The 5,980-nt window shown below is 41.1% G+C and overlaps 1 non-coding gene across 1 annotated transcript; it reads left to right on the top strand.

Moving 5' to 3' along the window:
• Positions 1–1,441: 1,441 nt before the first annotated feature.
• On the top strand, positions 1,442–1,514 carry TRNAG-CCC (transfer RNA glycine (anticodon CCC)). The gene has a single exon. It is a non-coding gene; the product is annotated as a tRNA-Gly (tRNA).
• The last annotated feature ends 4,466 nt before the right edge of the window (positions 1,515–5,980 follow it).

Genomic DNA, 5,980 nt, shown 5'->3' with positions numbered 1-5,980 from the left:
ACGTGATGGAATGGCTAGTGCTTTTGCTGTGTGCAGTGCATTGCTAGAGCTAATGTTTTCTGAATGAACATCAGGTTTTACTTAATGTCCTGTTTTATCTTTACAATAAAACCCACTGCCCAGGGGAAACCTGAGTATGTCTGGGGACCTTGTAATTTCAGAGATGCTGGTCAATGCAGCAACCTGTGCCCAGATACATATATTTGTTTGTATTAGGACGCCCGTTCTTCCTCATGATGATTGGCTCTGAAGACCATGTGATCCTGCCCCTCCTACTGATTGGATAAGTGGGGACTATGTCAGCCAAGTTGAACCAATCAGATTTTACACCTTGTGAGTTCAAAGTCTTGTTAGTTCATTCTGGATGAATGCTTGAAGAGATAATATAAACGCAGGACTGGAGGTTCTTCTGATGGGATGGCCATTTCTAGTAAAATTTATTAACATAGTTTAAAAGGCCCAGTCAGAAGTGACTTCTGTTTCCTTTTCTAACCTCATCACTCACCAGTCTCCCTGACACTCCCTGTGCTCCAGGCATCCTGGCCTCCTTTCAGGTCTACACAAAGCTGTGGTCATCCTGCCTCAGGGCCTTTACACGGTGCTATTCTTTCTTCCTGATGATCAGTTAACTCCTAGGCAACCTTTCAGATCTCAGCCCAAAGGTCACTTCTTCAGAGAGATCTATTCTTAAGCTTCAGATTAGATCAGATCCCCCCATTCTTCCTTTGGCCCTCGTTACACACTTCCGTGGCACAATACATTTTCTGTTTCTTCATAACATTAGTTCACTATTGCCCTTCATTATGGTTTTCCTTCCTGCCTCTTTTCCTTGTCACAGAAGTAGTTAAGAGCATTACTCTGGGGTCAGATTTTTGGGCTCAAATCCTGGTTCTACTATTTACTAGGTAGGTGACTTTGCGCATGTTTCTTAACCTCTTGTAATCTTAGTTTGGTCACCTATGAAATAAGAATAGTAATGGTAACCAGAAAACTTCCTGTATTCTCATTTGGGGCAGCTGCTGAGTTTGAGTGATTTTTCCATCTTTTTGTGTGCCCTCATCTTATACTTGCAAGAGACTAATGCTTTTTGGAATGTCATTTTAAACGTTTTTATTCCTAGAATTTCCTTCTGCTATTATGTAACAGGAAAGAGGTTCTGAGTTCATTGTCTCAGGAATATGATGACACATCAGAAGGCGAAAGAAAGATTTTTTCCTTGATATTTGTATTTCAAAAGTCTACACATTCACAGGGAATCTGAAAGGATGCGTATGAACAGACTATCCCAGAGATTTGGGAAAATGCAAAGGAGGAAAGAGTCATAAACAGCCCTACTGAGTTTCCTGTAGTTCTGTCTGGCATAAGTACGAAGAATGACCCTGAGTGTTTAGGAAGTTAGCCAGGAGAAAGCCTAGAGTCAAGAATAGCGACCATAGGGACTTCCCTGGTGGTCCAGTAGGTAAGACTCTGCGCTCCCAATGCAGGGGGCCCGGGTTCGATCCCTGGCTGGGGAACTAGATCCCACGTGCATGCTGCAACTAAGAAGTCTGCATGCCTCAACTAAGAGTCTACAATCCGCAACTAAAAGATCCCGCATGCCGCAACGGAGATCCCACGTGCTGCAACTAAGACCTGGCACAGCCAAAATAAATAAAAAAATAAAGAATGGAGACCATATATTCCAAACATGATTGAATCAATGATCGAAGACAGGGAAGGGGACCTAAAAAGGGAGACAGCTCAGCTGATGTCTGTGAGGTTAAATAACAAACCAAATCAGATGCCCTCATCCCAATGATGCAGGATGCAGTAGCACTCCATAAAATCCCCTCAAATTAGAGGTAACCCCTTCCAAAGGAGAGGGACTCCTCAATTTCTTAAGATTAAACCTCTAGTAATCTGGGAACCTGCAATATAAATAAAGTCAAGAAATTAAAACAAACATATTTCTCACACATTTGAGCTTGGAGACTACCTTTCTGACATATATATATATATATATTTTTTTTTTTTTCCTGTACGCGGGCCTCTCACTGTTGTGGCCTCTCCCGCTGCGGAGCACAGGCTCCGGACGTGCAGGCTCAGCGGCCATGGCTCACGGGCCCAGCCGCTCCGCGGCATATGGGATCTTCCCAGACTGGGGCATGAACCCGTGTCCCCTGCATCTGCAGGCGGACTCTCAACCACTGCGCCACCAGAGAAGCCCCCTTTCTGACATATTTTCTAAGGAGAGTATATAATGAGGTTGTTTTGGCACCATTTGATAAGAATCTCATCATTTTTCCTGTGGTTCATGATAGTTGCTCCAAAGGTAACCAGACCTTGTACAGCCCCTGGGGACAGCCTTGTCAGCAATGGCAAGGGTGACAGGTGACTATACCTTATTAACATTAATGACAACTCTGGCAAGGAAGGCCACCTGGGACCACTTTCCTAGAAGAGTGACTGGGTTTGTGGCAGGCACTTAAGAATTTATGAACTCCTTAGAGATAGGGTATCCTTGGGCCATGAGGCTTTGAGGAGAGAGACAGGACATTCAAGTGGATTAGGATGCATAATACAGAGTCCCATTGGAATCTCTGATTAATTTCATAGAGGTTTTGCTTAGTGTTTTTAGACGAGCATTGTTAGAGATTTCACACTCTGTGTGAGGGTTGCGAGACTCTGAGGCAAGGTTGGGTGCCCATAAAGTGGAGGTTTCAAAACATAGGATTGGTGCAGAATGGAGAAATCTTAATTCGATTTTTGCTGCATTAATAGATTGAGGATGGTGAGATTTCTGGTCTTCTTGGTGAGGCCAGATGACAGTTGAAGAGAAACATGTATAAAGTAGAAAGCAATTAAGAGAGTGAACCCTGTTATATGAAGGATGGCTGAAGGATCTGGGAATATTAACCCACAAGAAAGAGAGCTCCATGTGACACGATTGTCAGCTTCAAATATTCAAAACCCTGTCACTTGAAAGAGAGATTACACTTATGCAGTATGGCCCCAGGCCACATCTAGGTTCAGTAGGTAGGAGTTATAGAAAGGCAACTTTTAACACAGAGAAGACAACACAAACAGAGATGTCTGAGGATTGGATGGGCTGAGTTCATGGCCAAAAAAGGAAGTCAAGCATAGGTTGGCAGCAGTATCATAGAAACAAAGTGGTGCAGTGTATTAGTTGGGACTTAGGGATGGAATTGAGTTCCAGTTTCGGCACTTACCAAGTATAGGACACTTAGTGAGTTGCTTCATTTTTCTGCTTCAGTTTCATAATCTTTAAAATGAAGAAAAGGCATAATTGTTGGCAAGGCTTAAATTAAATAATTAACTTTAGTTCTTAGTTGTCTAGAAAGGAGGTTGTGTGTGTGTGTGTGTGTATTTGTGTGTGTGTGTTTGGCATTTCTAGTTCCTCTTAACCCGAAATTCTATGATTCCAAAGTCTTTGGTAGAGAAAAGTTGAAAGAATAAGCTAGTCTTCTGCATTCCTTAGGTACTGCTCAGTATTTTGAAATGAGCTTAAAAGCCTTTGGAAGTGCTCCAGTTTCTTATGAAATTGTTTTGATGTGGTTTTTCTCCAATCACAAATTCAGTTTAGAACAGGTGGAAAATACTTAACTCTCATTCTAGTGCCATCTAAGACTGAAAAATATCCCCCCCTTCACCTGTGCAGAATGAGGTATGAGGATGTTTTACCGAGAAGTTGAAAAAGACAGAGAAGGATGAGCAATCACAGCTCGATCCCCTGGTTAATAGTATGATTTGATTCTGTTTACATATCAGGCTTGTGTTTGGGGACCTCTGAGCCTCTGCGCACGTTTATCAAATTGCAGACAGCACCACTTATGTGCAGCTGGTGATAAGGTACTACCACACAGTTGAATAGCTCTCCCAGTAGAAAATTATTATTTCCCAAGATAAAAGCTGGCTACCTGATGCCAAAGCAATTCATCAATTCAATGACAAAAAAAAAAAAAAAATCAGACAAACCACTCTTTTGGTATAGTGTAGGGTGAACAATTGGTTGATTGACTGGGTTTGGGCTGCAAATACAGCCAAAGCAAACCTAAAGCAACATTAGTTCATGGGAAATTTCATTATAATGTAATTTTTCTGCTGAACTTTCCAATTTGCTCTCGTTAACTGTGGGAGTCGAAGTTAGGTGTTCCCATGACCATTAAGGGTATTGTGTTTGTTTGCAAACAGGAATTGTGGTTTTCATTTCCAATTTGATGGTACTGTGCCATTTTCCATGATAATTTATCTGGACGGGGAGGTTTGGTTTGTAAAGGAAGAAACTCTATCCTGCTATCAATACACCGCAGAGGAGACATCTTAAAATCTCAGAGCAAGTGCCGTTTGAGTTTTGTTTTTCTAGCCACAGGTAAGGTGGAGTAGGATAACCCTGGGCTATGAAGTAAGAAAGAACTCATTCATTTGCTCATTTACTTAGCATATGTTCATTGAGCTCCTTTTAATGTGCCAAGTGCTATGTGAGGCTCTGGGGATTCAGCAACAGACTGACAAGCTGCTTGCTTGCCTAGACGTTACAACTTCTAGAACAGTGGAGGTGGAGAGACCAGATAATGCACATACAAATACTCCTCAACTCTTGGCCTCTGTATTTGCTTTCTTTTCTTATTTTGTGCCCTAGGGTAAGTTATTAACTTATGCAATAGTGTCTCACACACAGCAGGGCTCAGCAAATGATAGCTTTCTCACCTCCTCTACTCCTTACCCTACCGGGCTCTAGAAAAAGAACAAACTGTCTCCTTTTCAGTTTGGTTGATGCCTCTCTTGAGGCCAGAAAAATGAAGATCCTTGTCATCTTATGAACTGTGGATTCAGGATGAATTGGGTTATTGTCTAATGTTCCTGTGAGGGTCTGTCTGTCTTTTAAGTCCCAGAGCTAATCAACTGGTTTTTTTTTTCCTTGCCAAAGAGAATACTTCCAGATGAACTACTTTCAACCCATAAATGATTTTTTTTTCAAACCACCTACTGCAAATAGCTTGTCTTGACTGTGGACCCATTCTATCTTTTCCTGAATTTCCATCAGTTAAGGTGTTTAAGGAAAGATGTGAAAGGTAGTGGATTTTATAATCACTCTCCAGGAGGTAGAGGTTGCTTTGCGGGTATTGCTGGGATGACTGTGTAGTTACCTGGTTAGAAATTGGGACACAGAAGAACTAATGGTAAATCGATTGATAGGGAAATAAATATCATTATTAATTAATAATTATAATTTTAAGTGCAAACACAATTTATGATGGATAAAATATGTAGCCATAATGCTGTTTCTCAAATAAAATACGTCTGGAGTTTCACACAACTGAACTGAAACAAATATTTGTACTACATTGGCAGCCCACTGGGAAGTTGAGGGAATGAATAAGATATGAATTGAATATTCCCTTTACCCCTCTCATTACCCTTCCCTTGCTCCAGTACTTATAGTTTATCCTTCATCCTTAGTATAGATTTCATATGTGCTACCAACATCTTTTCTCCTTGAAAACTGAGTACATCTATATTATGTAGAGAAAAAATGATTTGAAATCTTAACAGAACTCCCACTCTCCCCAGAAGACGCTCGTGCTGCTCTGATTGATAAATCAATCTAGCTCTTTAGCTGTGTTAATTGGACATGGTGCCAAAGGGAAATCTGGAAAAGCCTGGAAGAGACAACAGGGATTTTCATTGGAAAGGGCAGAGTTATTGGTAGGAAGGAAAATATCCAGAAAGGATAAAGGAATTCAGAAAAGATGGAGGCAGAGAGCCTGTTGGGAGAGATCTTGAAAGCTTGGGATGGGTTGGAAAAGATTTTGTGAGTAGCTGCCATATATGAAATACATAGAAAGAATAATGAAGGAAAGAAAGAGGCTTTTAAGAAGTCTGGCTCTGCATTGAAAATGTATTTTACTCCTGGCCTTTTTTTTAGGAGAATACAGTAAAGATGTCAATTACATTCCAATTATTGTGGCTGCTGGGTAGG

Source organism: Lipotes vexillifer, unplaced genomic scaffold (genome assembly GCF_000442215.2).
Source record: "Lipotes vexillifer unplaced genomic scaffold, Lipotes_vexillifer_v1.1 scaffold440, whole genome shotgun sequence".
Classification (NCBI taxonomy): Eukaryota; Metazoa; Chordata; class Mammalia; order Artiodactyla; family Lipotidae; genus Lipotes; species Lipotes vexillifer.
The sequence above is the reverse complement of the archived record's forward strand: the minus strand, read 5'-3'. Positions and strand labels throughout refer to the sequence as shown.